The sequence below is a fragment of the Oncorhynchus gorbuscha genome, linkage group LG02 (genome assembly GCF_021184085.1).
Source record: "Oncorhynchus gorbuscha isolate QuinsamMale2020 ecotype Even-year linkage group LG02, OgorEven_v1.0, whole genome shotgun sequence".
In the NCBI taxonomy this organism is placed as follows: domain Eukaryota; kingdom Metazoa; phylum Chordata; class Actinopteri; order Salmoniformes; family Salmonidae; genus Oncorhynchus; species Oncorhynchus gorbuscha.
Window position 1 is genome coordinate 1,907,553 of NC_060174.1, and position 19,673 is coordinate 1,927,225.

The 19,673-nt window shown below is 43.9% G+C and overlaps 1 non-coding gene and 2 pseudogenes across 1 annotated transcript; all 3 read right to left on the minus strand.

The window, feature by feature from the left end:
* Positions 1–1,035: 1,035 nt before the first annotated feature.
* On the minus strand, positions 1,036–17,865 carry LOC123995376 (annotated as a pseudogene).
* LOC124015824 lies at positions 11,359–11,438 on the minus strand. The gene has a single exon (XR_006835220.1). It is a non-coding gene; the product is annotated as a small nucleolar RNA SNORD11B (small nucleolar RNA).
* Positions 17,866–19,393: 1,528 nt separating the features above from the next.
* Positions 19,394–19,567, minus strand: LOC124015879 (annotated as a pseudogene).
* Positions 19,568–19,673: the final 106 nt, after the last annotated feature.

The window sequence follows — 19,673 nt, forward strand, 5'->3', positions numbered from 1 at the left end:
GAGTCTATATACAGGGGGTACCGAGTCAGTGTGGAGTCTATATACAGGGGGTACCGGTACCGAGTCAGTGGAGTCTATATACAGGGGGTACCGGTACCGAGTCAGTGTGGAGTCTATATACAGGGGGTACCGGTACCGAGTCAGTGTGGAGTCTATATACAGGGGGTACCGGTACCGAGTCAGTGTGGAGTCTATATACAGGGGGTACCGGTACCGAGTCAGTGTGGAGTCTATATACAGGGGGTACCGGTACCGAGTCAGTGTGGAGTCTATATACAGGGGGTACTGGTTAGTTGCGGTAATTTGCACATGTAGGAAGGGGTGAAGTGACTAAATGCGATATGTTAGTTTTGTATTTTGAATAAATGTACACACATTTCTAAACTTGTTTAGCTTTGTCATTGGGGGGTATCGTGTGTAAATTGATGGGAAAAAACTATTGAATCATGTTAGAATAAGGCTGTAACGTAACAAAAGGTGGACAAAGTCAAGGGGTCTGAATTCACCATAGCTGGAATGAAAGGAAATACCGCTGACTGAGAAAATGGATTTAATCACAGCAGAAAAACCCATCTTTTAAAAAAGGCACATCGTTAAACCAGTGGAGGGAAGAAGTGTTTTAACATGGACATTGATATTGTAGACAGTCTATTGGGTCTTTAGTTGATTAGTAATAATAAGAGGTTACAGTAAACTAAAGGTTCATCTTAAACTCAAATCCACAGGAGGATTTATACACCATCATCAAGTCTCATAACAGATCAGCTGCTGGTCATTCTGAAACAACCTCCGTCTCCAGTTCTCTAGTCTTTAAACGGTCAGATACACGAGTCAGTCTGGCCCTGGTAGATACAACGACAACTAAAAGTTCTAATATAATCCAGTTTCTCCCCAACCAGATTCATCTCCCTTTTCCTCCTTGACCTTTTTCTTCTTCTTTGACTGTAAATCACAAGAAATAACAAATTAGTATGTTCGTTCAGGCAGAACGGCTTAGATGAGAAGGAATATATATATTCTGGAGGCATGTCCCCATCAGCTACGTACTTCCTCTGTGGGAGAGACGGTCGCCTCCTCTTCCTCTACGTCCACCGCCTCCTCCTTGGCTTTCTTAGACTTCTTTTTCTTCTTCTTGGGAGTTTCTTCTGATGCCGTTGAAGCCTCTGGTTCTGAATGAAAACAGAAACCACCGTGAGACAATAGCACTTAAGACGGCTGAGAACCGGTCTCATGATATGGATTGTGTTATATAACAGGATGGATGGTGTATTATGGGTTGTGTTATATAACAGGATGGATGGTGTATTATGGGTTGTGTTATATAACAGGATGGATGGTGTATTATGGGTTGTGTTATATAACAGGATGGATGGTGTATTATGGGTTGTGTTATATAACAGGATGGATGGTGTATTATGGGTTGTGTTATATAACAGGATGGATGGTGTATTATGGGTTGTGTTATATAACAGGATGGATGGTGTATTATATAACAGGATGGATGGTGTATTATGGGTTGTGTTATAGAACAGGATGGATGGTATATTATATAACAGGATGGATGGTGTGTTATATAACAGGATGGATGGTGTATTATGGGTTGTGTTATATAACAGGATGGATGGTATATTATATAACAGGATGGATGGTGTATTATGGGTTGTGTTATATAACAGGATGGATGGTGTATTATGGGTTGTGTTATAGAACAGGATGGATGGTATATTATATAACAGGATGGATGGTGTGTTATATAACAGGATGGATGGTGTATTATGGGTTGTGTTATATAACAGGATGGATGGTATATTATATAACAGGATGGATGGTGTATTATGGGTTGTGTTATATAACAGGATGGATGGTGTATTATGGGTTTTGTTATAGAACAGGATGGATGGTGTATTATGGGTTGTGTTATATAACAGGATGGATGGTGTATTATGGGTTGTGTTATATAACAGGATGGATGGTGTATTATGGGTTGTGTTATATAACAGGATGGATGGTGTATTATGGGGTGTGTTATATAACAGGATGGATGGTGTATTATATAACAGGATGGATGGTGTATTATGGGTTGTGTTATAGAACAGGATGGATGGTATATTATATAACAGGATGGATGGTGTATTATATAGCAGGATGGATGGTGTATTATATAACAGGATGGATGGTGTATTATGGGTTGTGTTATATAACAGGATGGATGGTGTATTATGGGGTGTGTTATATAACAGGATGGATGGTGTATTATGGGTTGTGTTATAGAACAGGATGGATGGTGTATTATGGGTTGTGTTATAGAACAGGATGGATGGTGTATTATGGGTTGTGTTATATAACAGGATGGATGGTGTATTATGGGTTGTGTTATAGAACAGGATGGATGGTGTATTATGGGTTGTGTTATATAACAGGATGGATGGTGTATTATGGGTTGTGTTATATAACAGGATGGATGGTGTATTATGGGTTGTGTTATATAACAGGATGGATGGTGTATTATGGGTTGTGTTATAGAACAGGATGGATGGTGTATTATGGTTGTGTTATATAACAGGATGGATGGTGTATTATGGGTTGTGTTATAGAACAGGATGGATGGTGTATTATGGTTGTGTTATATAACAGGATGGATGGTATATTATATAATAGGATGGATGGTGTATTATGGTTGTGTTATATAACAGGATGGATGGTGTATTATGGGTTGTGTTATAGAACAGGATGGATGGTATATTATATAACAGGATGGATGGTGTATTATATAACAGGATGGATGGTGTATTATGGGTTGTGTTATAGAACAGGATGGATGGTATATTATATAACAGGATGGATGGTGTATTATATAGCAGGATGGATGGTGTATTATGGGTTGTGTTATATAACAGGATGGATGGTGTATTATGGGTTGTGTTATATAACAGGATGGATGGTGTATTATATAACAGGATGGATGGTGTATTATATAACAGGATGGATGGTGTATTATATAACAGACGTCGACGTTACCAGAGAGACGCGACAGAAGGTTAGTTACCAGAGAGACGCGACAGATGGTTAGTTACCAGAGAGACGCGACAGAAGGTTAGTTACCAGAGAGACGCGACAGACGGCGACGTTACCAGAGAGACGCGACAGATGGTTAGTTACCAGAGAGACGCGACAGAAGGTTAGTTACCAGAGAGACGCGACAGAAGGTTAGTTACCAGAGAGACGCGACAGAAGGTTAGTTACCAGAGAGACGCGACAGAAGGTTAGTTGCCAGAGAGACGCGACAGAAGGTTATTTACCAGAGAGACGCGACGTCGACCAGAGAGACGCGCAGACGGTTAGTTACCAGAGAGACGCGACGGCGACGTTAGAAGGTTAGACGGCGACGTTACCAGAGAGACGCGACAGACGGTTAGTTACCAGAGAGACGCGACAGACGGCGACGTTACCAGAGAGACGCGACAGACGGCGACGTTACCAGAGAAACGCGACAGACGGCGACGTTACCAGAGAAACGCGACAGATGGTTAGTTACCAGAGAGACGCGACAGACGGCGACGTTACCAGAGAGACGCGACAGACCAGAGAGGCGACAGAAGGTTAGTTACCAGAGAGACGCGACAGAAGGTTAGTTACCAGAGAGACGCGACAGAAGGTTAGTTACCAGAGAGACGCGACAGACGGCGACGTTACCAGAGAGACGCGACAGAAGGTTAGTTACCAGAGAGACGCGACAGATGGTTAGTTACCAGAGAGACGCGACAGAAGGTTAGTTACCAGAGAGACGCGACAGACGGCGACGTTACCAGAGAGACGCGACAGACGGCGACGTTACCAGAGAGACGCGACAGAAGGTTAGTTACCAGAGAGACGCGACAGAAGGTTAGTTACCAGAGAGACGCGACAGACGGCGACGTTACCAGAGAGACGCGACAGAAGGTTAGTTACCAGAGAGACGCGACAGATGGTTAGTTACCAGAGAGACGCGACAGAAGGTTAGTTACCAGAGAGACGCGACAGACGGCGACGTTACCAGAGAGACGCGACAGATGGTTAGTTACCAGAGAGACGCGACAGACGGCGACGTTACCAGAGAGACGCGACAGACGGCGACGTTACCAGAGAGACGCGACAGAAGGTTAGTTACCAGAGAGACGCGACAGAAGGTTAGTTACCAGAGAGACGCGACAGACGGCGACCAGAGAGATGCGACAGAAGGTTAGTTACAGAAGACGCGACAGAAGGTTAGTTACCAGAGAGACGTTGGTTAGTTACCAGAGAGACGCGACAGAAGGTTAGTTACCAGAGAGACGCGACAGAAGGTTAGTTACCAGAGAGACGCGACAGAAGGTTAGTTACCAGAGAGATGCGACAGATGGTTAGTTACCAGAGAGACGCGACAGATGGTTAGTTACCAGAGAGACGCGACAGATGGTTAGTTACCAGAGAGACGCGACAGATGGTTAGTTACCAGAGAGACGCGACAGACGGTTAGTTACCAGAGAGACGCGACAGACGGCGACGTTACCAGAGAGACGCGACAGATGGTTAGTTACCAGAGAGACGCGACAGACGGCGACGTTACCAGAGAGACGCGACAGACGGCGACGTTACCAGAGAGACGCGACAGAAGGTTAGTTACCAGAGAGACGCGACAGAAGGTTAGTTACCAGAGAGACACGACAGAAGGTTAGTTACCAGAGAGACGCGACAGAAGGTTATTTACCAGAGAGACGCGACAGTCGGCGACGTTACCAGAGAGACGCGACAGATGGTTAGTTACCAGAGAGACGACAGACTGCGACGCTACCAGAGAGACGCGACAGACGGTTAGTTACCAGAGAGACGCGACAGACGGTTAGTTACCAGAGAGACGCGACAGACGGCGACGTTACCAGAGAGACGCGACAGACGGTTAGTTACCAGAGAGACGCGACAGACGGCGACGTTACCAGAGAGACGCGACAGACGGTTAGTTACCAGAGAGACGCGACAGACGGTTAGTTACCAGAGAGACGCGACAGACGGCGACGTTACCAGAGAGACGCGACAGATGGTTAGTTACCAGAGAGACGCGACAGACGGTTAGTTACCAGAGAGACGCGACAGACGGCGACGTTACCAGAGAGACGCGACAGACGGCGACGTTACCAGAGAGACGCGACAGACGGCGACGTTACCAGAGAGACGCGACAGAAGGTTAGTTACCAGAGAGACGCGACAGATGGTTAGTTACCAGAGAGACGCGACAGACGGCGACGTTACCAGAGAGACGCGACAGATGGTTAGTTACCAGAGAGACGCGACAGAAGGTTAGTTACCAGAGAGACGCGACAGATGGTTAGTTACCAGAGAGACGCGACAGACGGCGACGTTACCAGAGAGACGCGACAGACGGTTAGTTACCAGAGAGACGCGACAGACGGTTAGTTACCAGAGAGACGCGACAGATGGTTAGTTACCAGAGAGACGCGACAGACGGTTAGTTACCAGAGAGACGCGACAGACGGCGACGTTACCAGAGAGACGCGACAGACGGCGACGTTACCAGAGAGACGCGACAGAAGGTTAGTTACCAGAGAGACGCGACAGATGGTTAGTTACCAGAGAGACGCGACAGACGGCGACGTTACCAGAGAGACGCGACAGATGGTTAGTTACCAGAGAGACGCGACAGAAGGTTAGTTACCAGAGAGACGCGACAGATGGTTAGTTACCAGAGAGACGCGACAGACGGCGACGTTACCAGAGAGACGCGACAGTCGGTCAGTTACCAGAGAGACGCGACAGTCGGTCAGTTACCAGAGAGACGCGACAGTCGGTCAGTTACCAGAGAGATGAGACAGAAGGTATTGGAAACCCAATACAATAGTTTCCAGGTGTAACTCAGCTCTTGTGTTGGTATTTGTCAGACTTCGCCATGGCGTTGCCTGTTCCACTGATTCTTCTGATTTGAAGGGATAAACCAGGGTCAGCACAATATTAGGGGACCGGTAGAGTAGGAGATAAGTAGGGGACTAGCAGAGTAGGGGACTAGCAGAGTAGGGGACTAGCAGGATAGCACTGTTTAACTTCACTAGGGTAGGGGGCAACATTCGGGAATTTTGGATGAAAGGCGTGCCCAAACTAAACTGCCTGCTACTCAGTCCCAGAAGTTAGGATATGCATAGATTCGGATAGAAAACCCTCAAAAGTTTCCAAAGTGGTTCAAATAATGTCTGAGTATAGCAGAACTGATTTGACTGAGGAAGTACAGTTCCCGCTCAGCCCAGTCAAAACTGTTCGCTGCTCTGGCCCCCCAATGGTGGAACAAACTCCCTCACGACGCCAGGACAGCGGAGTCAATCACCGCCTTCCGGAGACACCTGAAACCCCACCTCTTTAAGGAATACCTAGGATAGGATAAGTAATCCTTCTCACCCCCCCCCCTTTAAGATTTAGATGCACTATTGTAAAGTGACTGTTCCACTGGATGCCATAAGGTGAATGCACCAATTTGTAAGTCGCTCTGGATAAGAGCGTCTGCTAAATGACTTAAATGTAAATGTATGGCAGGCGAAAACCTGAGAAAAATCCATCCTGGAAGTAGATTTTTGGTTGTATAGTTGTCTATACAATGCCATTACAGTATCCGTTGACTTATGACTGTTGCTATGCAGTTCCTATGCCTTCCACGAGATGTCAGCAGTATTTAGAAATGGTTTCAGGTTTGTTATTCTGAAAAATGCAGGAGTAAGAGCAGCCTGAATGACTGGACCCTACAGTGTCAGAGATTTTTCATGCTCAATCCCGAGAGCAGGAGTAAGAGCAGTCTGAATGACTGGACCCTACAGTGTCAGAGATTTTTAATGCTCAATCCCGAGAGCCTTTCTGCTTTACCTTTTATATTGACAACGTCATTGTCCAGTTTAAATATTATCGATTATTTAGGCTAAAAACAAACTGAGGATTGAATATAAAACATTGTTTGACATGTTTCTATGAACTTGACGGATACAATTGGATATTTTGTCTGCCTGTTGTAACTGAGCCGTGGATTACTGAAGAAAACAAAAACGGAGGTTTTTGGATATAGAGACTATCGAACAAAAGGAAGATTTATTGAATAAATGAAAGTCTTTGATTATCTTCACATGGTTTCACTAAGGTAAGGGATTCATTTTCTCTCTATTTCTGACTTGTGTAACTCTGCTTAGCTGGTTACTGTTTTGTAATGATTTGTCTGCTGGGCGATGTTCTCAACTAATCACATTGGTATGCTTTCGCCGTAAAGACTTTTTGAAATCTGACAGTGGTTGGATTCACAAGAAGTTCATATTTAAAACTAAGTATAACACTTGTATGTTTTCAGATTTTTAAAATAATGAGTATTTCTGTTTTTGAATTTGGCGCTCTGCAATTTCCCTGGATGTTGGCCAGGTGGGACGCTAGCATCCAACGTACACCAGTGAGGTTATTAATGCAAGCTCAGATGAGGTAGTGACTGAAAAGCATCAGGTAGTTTCAGGACTGTTGACATTAGTCATCATCATCACTGATTGGCATCTCATGTGGGCTGGTTGTTTTGGGCCTCTAGCAGTAAGGGGCAGAGGGAGAGCTACTTACTCCCTTCTCCTCTAGGTGGCGTAGTCTGGCCTCCAGCTTGGCACGGTTCTCAACTCCCATCTCAGCGTTTGTGTCCTCTCCCAGGGCATCGTAGCGGATCGCCAGAGATGCTTTGGCTGCCAGCATCCTGGAGATCTGAGAGGAGAGAAAGAAGCTTGACTAGAACACGACAGCAGTACTGTGGAGAGACATTCTGATTAGAACTAGATCACACCTGGAACACGACAGCAGTACTGTAGAGTGGAGAGACATTCTGATTAGAACTAGATCACACCTGGAACATGACAGCAGTACTGTAGAGTGGAGAGACATTCTGATTAGAACTAGATCACACCTGGAACATGACAGCAGTACTGTAGAGTGGAGAGACATTCTGATTAGAACTAGATCACACCTGGAACACGACAGCAGTACTGTAGAGTGGAGAGACATTCTGATTAGAACTAGATCACACCTGGAACATGACAGCAGTACTGGAACATGACAGCAGTACTGTAGAGTGGAGAGACATTCTGATTAGAACTAGATCACACCTGGAACATGACAGCAGTACTGTAGAGTGGAGAGACATTCTGATTAGAACTAGATCACACCTGGAACATGACAGCAGTACTGTAGAGTGGAGAGACATTCTGATTAGAACTAGATCACACCTGGAACATGACAGCAGTACTGTAGAGTGGAGAGACATTCTGATTAGAACTAGATCACACCTGGAACATGACAGCAGTACTGTAGAGTGGAGAGACATTCTGATTAGAACTAGATCACACCTGGAACATGACAGCAGTACTGTAGAGTGGAGAGACATTCTGATTAGAACTAGATCACACCTGGAACATGACAGCAGTACTGTAGAGTGGAGAGACATTCTGATTAGAACTAGATCACACCTGGAACACCTGACAGCAGTACTGTAGAGTGATCACACCTGAGAGACATTCAGATTAGAACTAGATCACACCTGGAACATGACAGCAGTACTGATCACACCTGGAACACGACAGCAGTACTGTAGAGTGGAGAGACATTCATTCAGATTAGAACTAGATCACACCTGGAACACGACAGCAGTACTGTAGAGTGGAGAGACATTCAGATTAGAACTAGATCACACCTGGAACATGACAGCAGTACTGTAGAGTGGAGAGACATTCTGATTAGAACTAGATCACACCTGGAACATGACAGCAGTACTGTAGAGTGGAGAGACATTCAGATTAGAACTAGATCACACCTGGAACATGACAGCAGTACTGTAGAGTGGAGAGACATTCAGATTAGAACTAGATCACACCTGGAACATGACAGCAGTACTGTAGAGTGGAGAGACATTCAGATTAGAACTAGATCACACCTGGAACATGACAGCAGTACTGTAGAGTGGAGAGACATTCTGATTAGAACTAGATCACACCTGGAACACGACAGCAGTACTGTAGAGTGGAGAGACATTCAGATTAGAACTAGATCACACCTGGAACATGACAGCAGTACACATTCAGACAGCAGTACTGTAGAGTGGAGAGACATTCAGATTAGAACTAGATCACACCTGGAACATGACAGCAGTACTGTAGAGTGGAGAGACATTCAGATTAGAACTAGATCACACTGGAACATGACAGCAGTACTGTAGAGTGGAGAGACATTCAGATTAGAACTAGATCACACCTGGAACATGACAGCAGTACTGTAGAGTGGAGAGACATTCAGATTAGAACTAGATCACACCTGGAACATGACAGCAGTACTGTAGAGTGGAGAGACATTCAGATTAGAACTAGATCACACCTGGAACATGACAGCAGTACTGTAGAGTGGAGAGACATTCAGATTAGAACTAGATCACACCTGGAACATGACAGCAGTACTGTGGAGAGACATTCAGATTAGAACTAGATCACACCTGGAACACGACAGCAGTACTGTAGAGTGGAGAGACATTCAGATTAGAACTAGATCACACCTGGAACATGACAGCAGTACTGTGGAGAGACATTCAGATTAGAACTAGATCACACCTGGAACATGACAGCAGTACTGTAGAGTGGAGAGACATTCAGATTAGAACTAGATCACACCTGGAACATGACAGTAGTACTGTGGAGAGACATTCAGATTAGAAGTAGATCACACCTGGAACACGACAGCAGTACTGTAGAGTGGAGAGACATTCAGATTAGAACTAGATCACACCTGGAACACGACAGCAGTACTGTAGAGTGGAGAGACATTCAGATTAGAACTAGATCACACCTGGAACACGACAGCAGTACTGTAGAGTGGAGAGACATTCAGATTAGAACTAGATCACACCTGGAACACGACAGCAGTACTGTAGAGTGGAGAGACATTCAGATTAGAACTAGATCACACCTGGAACATGACAGCAGTACTGTGGAGAGACATTCAGATTAGAACTAGATCACACCTGGAACACGACAGCAGTACTGTAGAGTGGAGAGACATTCAGATTAGAACTAGATCACACCTGGAACACGACAGCAGTACTGTAGAGTGGAGAGACATTCAGATTAGAACTAGATCACACCTGGAACATGACAGCAGTACTGTAGTGTGGAGAGACATTCAGATTAGAACTAGATCACACCTGGAACATGACAGTAGTACTGTGGAGAGACATTCAGATTAGAACTAGATCACACCTGGAACACGACAGCAGTACTGTAGAGTGGAGAGACATTCAGATTAGAACTAGATCACACCTGGAACACGACAGCAGTACTGTAGAGTGGAGAGACATTCAGATTAGAACTAGATCACACCTGGAACATGACAGCAGTACTGTAGAGTGGAGAGACATTCAGATTAGAACTAGATCACACCTGGAACATGACAGTAGTACTGTGGAGAGACATTCAGATTAGAACTAGATCACACCTGGAACACGACAGCAGTACTGTAGAGTGGAGAGACATTCAGATTAGAACTAGATCACACCTGGAACACGACAGCAGTACTGTAGAGTGGAGAGACATTCAGATTAGAACTAGATCACACCTGGAACACGACAGCAGTACTGTAGAGTGGAGAGACATTCAGATTAGAACTAGATCACACCTGGAACACGACAGCAGTACTGTAGAGTGGAGAGACATTCAGATTAGAACTAGATCACACCTGGAACATGACAGCAGTACTGTGGAGAGACATTCAGATTAGAACTAGATCACACCTGGAACATGACAGCAGTACTGTGGAGAGACATTCAGATTAGAACTAGATCACACCTGGAACACGACAGCAGTACTGTAGAGTGGAGAGACATTCTGATTAGAACTAGATCACACTTGGAACATGACAGCAGTACTGTAGTGTGAAGAGACATTCTGATTAGAACTAGATCACACCTGGAACATGACAGCAGTACTGTAGTGTGAAGAGACATTCTGATTAGAACTAGATCACACCTGGAACATGACAGCAGTACTGTAGAGTGGAGAGACATTCTACTTCTAGTGATGGCTGGAACAAAAGCCTCACCTTGCCCTTGTTCTTGGCCGAGGTCTGTCCCACCAGAGAGGCGTGGTAGATGAGACCATATTTGGGCGTGTCTCTGCGCGTCTTCAGGGCTCTGAACAGGGCCTTCTCTGCTCCCAGGATCTGGACTGTGGAGGCCGGGTGCTTGGCCAGGTTCAACAGGGACCCTGTCAGAGAGAACCAGAGAATTTAGGAGCAGTTTGGGCGTTTCCAGCTGCCTATTACAGGTGTCTAGGTAAAAGGTTTTAATTCAAGCTCAGATGAGGTAGTGACTGAAAAGCATCAGGTATCAGGATTGTGACATATAGTCATATTAATCACCGCTTGTTTTGTGTTGTGAATGATTCCTGCTGTGTGATTGGCCGTTAGATCATGACTCACCAGCGTGTGAGATGAGCCGTGCCCCTACCAGTTCCCCCACCATGACAGTCAGGTTGGGAGCGATAGCCATCATCCTGTTCTTCAGATAGTCGTACAGTTGGGTGCGGTACTCTGTAATCTCTATCACCTGGTCACACAGGTGCATGATGTTGCCGATGTCCTCCTCGGACACCTCCGTTCCCATGGAGATCTCTGCAGCCAGTTTGACCTCTGCCTCCACCTCCTCGGGGAGATGCTCAGACAGGTCGGTAGTTGCCACGTTGGTACAAGCGCCTATCTTCCGGACACTCTTGCAGTAGGCCAGGTTGTCAGTGATGATCTTCCCCACCTCAGGGAAGTGCCAGCCGTACCACTCCCTACAGCGCATGATGTAGTTGTTGAGCTCCTTGTCCAGGTCATCCAGCAGAGCTGCACAGACCAAAACACTAGTTACACCTGTTACTGACCTACAGCCCATAATACTAGTCACACCTGTCTACAGCTCATAATACTAGTCACACCTGTCTACAGCCCATAATACTAGTCACACCAGTCTACAGCCCATAATACTAGTCACACCTGTCTACAGCCCATAATACTAGTCACACCTGTCTACAGCCCATAATACTAGTCACACCTGTCTACAGCCCATAATACTAGTCACACCTGTCTACAGCCCATAATACTAGTCACACCTGTCTACAGCCCATAATACTAGTCACACCTGTCTACAGACCATAATACTAGTCACACCTGTCTACAGACCATAATACTAGTCACACCTGTCTACAGACCATAATACTAGTCACACCTGTCTACAGACCATAATACTAGTCACACCTGTCTACAGACCATAATACTAGTCACCTGTCTACAGACCATAATACCAGTCACACCTGTCTACAGACCATAATACTAGTCACACCTGTCTACAGATAATCAAGTGTTTTATGCGTTTCCTTTGTCTGTATAACAGTATCCTTGTTTTATGTTGTCCCTTTACATGGACAGAGTAAGACAGGGATGAGCAACAGGCTTCCACTGGCCCACCTCCTGTAGGCCCGCGGACCCACATCCCTGTACTGGGGAGAGAACTCACCTCATTGGCCTGTCAGCATTTTGTTGTGTTATTGATAAGTTAACCGATCGACTAATTTACCAATCACAGTAGTCGAATTACCGACCAAGGCCCATTGATCAGTCATCTTAAAAACTGCACTAATGTGCCTAGTCTATAGCAGAATTGTAGGAAATGAACGCTAAAAGTTCAATTCTCTTCACTGTCACGTGAGGGGGCCGCTAAAATGTTTTGCTTGCAAGGTGGGGGGGTAATGATGTGAGATGTGTTGCGGCCCCTCATGAGGTTTTTGTGGCCCCCACCCCCATCAAAGATGACCATCCCTGGTCTAAGAGGAGGTACTTACAGATAGCTTGAATGATCATGGTATCCACTTTGTCAGGGCTGAACTTCAGCTTGTAGCGGGACAAACTGAGGAAACAGAAACAGGTCAGGATCTGCCATAGCAGCCTTTCAGGTCTTCTATGAATACGACAGAGGGAGGTGCTGCCTCAGGGGTAGTGACGAATGCTGAGGAAATCCACACCAGGTTTCAGACAGCATGATATAATCATCGGCAACACACACTACATATTGATGTGAGTAAATTATAAAGTGTTTGTAATGTCTTTTGTTATAAGACTAGTTGGCGTCATTTAATGGGATCCTAATAAATCCAAAACACCAAGCGTTGTCTGTGTTCCACACTACCTGTGAGCCAGTCCCAGAGACATGGCGCTGATCTCCCAGGGGGCAGCCCAGTGATCATGGACTCCATCGGTGTCCTGATGGTCTACCACGTTGCAGCCGAGCCGTTGTTGCTCCTAGACGTTTCCACTTCACAATAACAGGGGCAACTCTAGTAAGGCAGAAATTGTTGGAATGGTGGCATCCTATGACAGTGCCACATTGGAAGTGACTGAGCTCTTCAGTAAGGCCATTCTATTGCCAATATAAAAAATAAATATATTTCACTTCTATTAAACCAGGTAGGCCAGTTGAGAACAAGTTCTCATTTGCAACTGTGACCTGGCCAAGATAAAGAATAGCAATTTGACACAACAGAGTTACACATGGAATAAACAAAACAGTCAATAGAAAAAGTATATATACAGTGAGTGCAATGAGGTAAGATAAGGGAGGTACGGCAATAAATGGGCCATGGTGGCAAAGCAATTACAATATAGCGATTAAACACTGGAATGGTGGATGTGCAGAAGATTAATGTGCAATTAGAGATGATAAATAAATACAGTATGGGGATGAGGTAGGTAGCTGTTTACAGATGGGCTATGATCAGGTGCAGTGATCTGTGAGCTGCTCTGACGGCAATGTTTGTCTATGGAGATTGCATGGTTGTGTGCTCGATTTTATAAACCTTTCAGCAACGGATGTGGCTAAAATAGCCGAATCCACTAATTTGACAGTGTGTCCACATACACTACATATACAAAGGACTGTTATAGTTCCAACATTTAGACACGGGACATTAGTAATATGTATTTATTCATAGACTCAACATTGTTAGGGGGTGAGTTCAACAACCAGCTGCTGTCAGTGTTTGTTATGATGGTTAAGGTTAGCTGCGGTCTCAGTAACCAGAAGGTTGCAAGTTCAAACCCCCGAACTGACAAGGTACAAATCTGTCATTCTGTCCCTGAACAGGCAGTTAACCCACTGTTCCCAGGCCGTCATTGAAAATAAGAATATGTTCTTAACTGACTTGCCTGGTTAAATAAAGGTTAAAAAAAAAAAAAAAAAAACTTAAAAAGATACTCGTTTTCCATGCACATTTTCAAACTTCATAAATACTGCACCAAACAGCTTACGTAGATTTAAAATTGTAAAAATAAAAATAAGGAAAAAAACATGCCATTTCTTGAGCCATCTTCAATTATTTCTGACTAGTTTGAGGAAGTGTATACTGACTATGGCTTCTCAAGTTGGACAAACACTACTATTGCCACTTAGTATGCGAACACGCTGTTGGTTCACCTAGCTGAAGCATGCAGAAGCCTTGACTGACAGCCCTTGTCCACTAACTGGTAAACTATAGTGAGCAACAACAGGAGAGTTGAAAGTATTCTGTCTACCTGCCACGGCCTCTGTTGTGTCCTGGAATTTCTCAAAGTGCTTCAACTTCACTCTGGAAGGAGAAATGGTGGCGACATGTTATTTGTCAACTCCAGAAACATGTTCCTTATGCTGATAATGTGTAATACTACTGTTCATTGACAACGTATTCCCCTCGAATCTAAACACTCCTCTCTCCAGACATGGGGCCATAACTCACACTTTGTTGGCCTTCTCCGGAGTTTCAAACTCCTTCCATAAACTGTCCACCTCTTGGAGCTTTGACTCATCGAGGACCTGAAACAAAAAAAGGTTTAAAGTTCTATCAAGTACACGGGCATACCATACATTAATTGCATGAACTGAACTCGGTTTACATGTGTTGTCATTAAAACCCGTCAGTAATGTGTGACAAGAAAGCCAGCACGGGGTCCCTCCAAAGTACCACGCACCAGTTATGGAAGAGAAGCCTATTTGAAATGTTGGGTAAACATTGGCAACAAATAAATGATTTAACTTCGAAACTAGAACGGGTTCAAATAGTTGCATAATTACTAAAGCCAAGTCCAAGGTAGCAGAGTATCTGTATATCCAGCAGATCTAGGTAACTAAAGCCAAGTCCAAGGTAGCAGAGTATCTGTATATCCAGCAGATCTAGGTAACTAAAGCCAAGTCCAAGGTAGCAGAGTATCTGTATATCCAGCAGATCTAGGTAACTAAAGCCAAGTCCAAGGTAGCAGAGTATCTGTATATCCAGCAGATCTAGGTAACTAAAGCCAAGTCCAAGGTAGCAGAGTATCTGTATATCCAGCAGATCTAGGTAACTAAAGCCAAGTCCAAGGTAGCAGAGTATCTGTATATCCAGCAGATCTAGGTAACTAAAGCCAAGTCCAAGGTAGCAGAGTATCTGTATATCCAGCAGATCTAGGTAACTAAAGCCAAGTCCAAGGTAGCAGAGTATCTGTATATCCAGCAGATCTAGGTAACTAAAGCCAAGTCCAAGGTAGCAGAGTATCTGTATATCCAGCAGATCTAGGTAACTAAAGCCAAGTCCAAGGTAGCAGAGTATCTGTATATCCAGCAGATCTAGGTAACTAAAGCCAAGTCCAAGGTAGCAGAGTATCTGTATATCCAGCAGATCTAGGTAACTAAAGCCAAGTCCAAGGTAGCAGAGTATCTGTATATCCAGCAGATCTAGGTAACTAAAGCCAAGTCCAAGGTAGCAGAGTATCTGTATATCCAGCAGATCTAGGTAACTAAAGCCAAGTCCAAGGTAGCAGAGTATCTGTATATCCAGCAGATCTAGGTAACTAAAGCCAAGTCCAAGGTAGCAGAGTATCTGTATATCCAGCAGATCTAGGTAACTAAAGCCAAGTCCAAGGTAGCAGAGTATCTGTATATCCAGCAGATCTAGGTAACTAAAGCCAAGTCCAAGGTAGCAGAGTATCTGTATATCCAGCAGATCTAGGTAACTAAAGCCAAGTCCAAGGTAGCAGAGTATCTGTATATCCAGCAGATCTAGGTAACTAAAGCCAAGTCCAAGGTAGCAGAGTATCTGTATATCCAGCAGATCTAGGTAACTAAAGCCAAGTCCAAGGTAGCAGAGTATCTGTATATCCAGCAGATCTAGGTAACTAAAGCCAAGTCCAAGGTAGCAGAGTATCTGTATATCCAGCAGATCTAGGTAACTAAAGCCAAGTCCAAGGTAGCAGAGTATCTGTATATCCAGCAGATCTAGGTAACTAAAGCCAAGTCCAAGGTAGCAGAGTATCTGTATATCCAGCAGATCTAGGTAACTAAAGCCAAGTCCAAGGTAGCAGAGTATCTGTATATCCAGCAGATCTAGGTAACTAAAGCCAAGTCCAAGGTAGCAGAGTATCTGTATATCCAGCAGATCTAGGTAACTAAAGCCAAGTCCAAGGTAGCAGAGTATCTGTATATCCAGCAGATCTAGGTAACTAAAGCCAAGTCCAAGGTAGCAGAGTATCTGTATATCCAGCAGATCTAGGTAACTAAAGCCAAGTCCAAGGTAGCAGAGTATCTGTATATCCAGCAGATCTAGGTAACTAAAGCCAAGTAGCCAAGGTAGCAGAGTATCTGTATATCCAGCAGATCTAGGTAACTAAAGCCAAGTCCAAGGTAGCAGAGTATCTGTATATCCAGCAGATCTAGGTAACTAAAGCCAAGTCCAAGGTAGCAGAGTATCTGTATATCCAGCAGATCTAGGTAACTAAAGCCAAGTCCAAGGTAGCAGAGTATCTGTATATCCAGCAGATCTAGGTAACTAAAGCCCAGTCCAAGGTAGCAGAGCATCTGTATATCCAGCAGATCTAGGTAACTAAAGCCCAGTCCAAGGTAGCAGAGTATCTGTATATCCAGCAGATCTAGGTAACTAAAGCCAAGTCCAAGGTAGCAGAGTATCTGTATATCCAGCAGATCTAGGTAACTAAAGCCCAGTCCAAGGTAGCAGAGTATCTGTATATCCAGCAGATCTAGGTAACTAAAGCCAAGTCCAAGGTAGCAGAGTATCTGTATATCCAGCAGATCTAGGTAACTAAAGCCAAGTCCAAGGTAGCAGAGTATCTGTATATCCAGCAGATCTAGGTAACTAAAACCAAGTCCAAGTCCAAGGTAGCAGAGTATCTGTATATCCAGCAGATCTAGGTAACTAAAGCCAAGTCCAAGGTAGCAGAGTATCTGTATATCCAGCAGATCTAGGTAACTAAAGCCAAGTCCAAGGTAGCAGAGTATCTGTATATCCAGCAGATCTAGGTAACTAAAGCCAAGTCCAAGGTAACTTGCTTTTGTTAGATCTAGGTAACTTGCCACATACGTGGTTGCTTAACTGCAGCGTGTTGAATGAGAAGGCCTCGTTGCGGTAAAGGTTTGCATGCGAGAACTACCACGACGACCTAAATAGAGAAGCCATGTGTACTATAAACAATGTTAAACAGGTCTTGACATTGAAATACTTTGTATTTTAATACAATATCTAGCTACTCCAGGAAAACAACGTATTTAGCTAGCTACACCGCGAACCCGGTTCAATGATTGAAAATTGTCATGCACCCATCTAACATTATTAGAATGTAGAATATAACTTCAGCTAAATACTCACTTTAAATATTGCATAACCAGCAGCGGTTTCAAATAAAACAAGCATCTCTGACGCTTTTTCACCAAGTTTAAGCCCGAATCAAACGTATCTCCTAGAAAGGCTTCGCTAGTCGCAGGTCCAACCGGAATGTGTTCCACGAGGTGATCTGTGTGCCTCACCCGGAAGTACGTTCTCTCTCTAACATCGCGAGAAGTGGCAGAGAGAACTATTTGGAGACAAACAAATCCGACGAGAACATTTTGGTCGCGAACCGCGTACACGTATTTTGCAGATGTTATCGCGCTTATGTTCCTAGCGCCAACAGTGCATGTTCCTTCCATACAGTAAAACCTTGCAGTACAAAACGATACACACAAATCACCCCAAAGTAAGACAGGAATTAATCAAATCAAATAAAACGTATATATAAAAGTTTACTGTCACACACCAGTTAGTTGTTTTACAGGGTCAGCTATAGTAAGTAGTACGGAGACCCATTTTTGCGTACAGTTGTTATTTTGATGAATGTATTTTCAATGACGGTACAATATATTTTTTCTTAATGTTTTTATGTGTTTAAAAAACATTTTCGAAATGCATTTACTGTTTTGCAAAAGTTGTGTGTCTTGTGGACTCTGTTTTGAAAATCGACAACATTGTTCCAAAGAAATGCTTGTATGTGATTGAGAGAAACTAATACATACAGACAGTTGCTTGTGAGACATGTTGGATCCTGTATTTTACATTATAGCCATTACCATATATATGACTGAATATTATCTGCTGTTGGCTTGTGTGGATGTATGTATGTGTTATGCAACATAGCTGACTTGAAACAAAATACAGAGAAGCATGAAGGCAGGAACTGTTCAAATGAGTTGGGAGGGGGGCACATTCAGAGCGGGGTGTTGCGAGAACAAGCGGTCTTTTGTTAGATAACAGGAGCCAGGTGCGAGATAACGGTATGGAGCATGAGAGCCTGGATGTTCTTCACAAGCAAGTTACATCTATCAACAGAAGCGCCAAGAGGCGGGGACCCGCCTGAGCGCCTGCAATAGGCTGAGCAAGTTTAAACCACGCCCAGTCTCTACTGTGATAGGCCAACAGACGGGTTGGAACTGTCTATCACAGTATAAAGAATACTGTTCACATACATCTTGTCAGTTCTCTGTTCTGCCCTGCGTGGTATTACAGTGAGCCCGTATATACGAAAGTTGCATTTGCCATTTATTACTTAGCTAATAAAAAATACATAGTATAAAATCGGTGACTCATTGTTATATTTATCCTGATACCAGATTTGAATTTACGCAACTGTAACAGACATGTCCATGTTACCAGTACATTACATTAGCACATTTCATAGTTTATTCTGTATAGTCTTCTACTGTATAGATTTCCAATCATAAAAAAAAATGTTTAACTACTTTATTACTTAGCTATGTGTATATAGTTTTGATCATGCACTGTTGAGGAAAGTTTGCAAGTAAGTATCCCGTGCACGTGACGAAAAATCTTTGATTGGAAGATGAACGCACCCCATTCCCAACAGCTATCGTAGTCAATAAAACGGTGACCGATTTGACCAGCACTATCGAGCCATCATTGATATTGAAATGAAGTTGCTCAATGTGAAAATACAATATAGACCAACGAAGCAACTCTGTTTCCTCTGTCTGATTTCTCTTTACAATGAAAGGGGGTGCACCGTTCCTGGAAGTACTGCAATACCAGGTCGATGCGTGGAGTGGACGGAGCAAGCCCCTATTCCATCTCCCTATTCCAAAAATCAATTTAATATATGGTCCCCAGATAGGGGACGTATCAGATATTAAACTGATGAGAACAGATTTTTTTTTCGGAAAAGTTTTATTTACACAATTCCTTTAAAAACAGCTCATACATTTTTTACATCATTTATACACATAAAAACGGCAATAAAGGCATAAAACACAGCATTTGAAAGTTACATTTAAA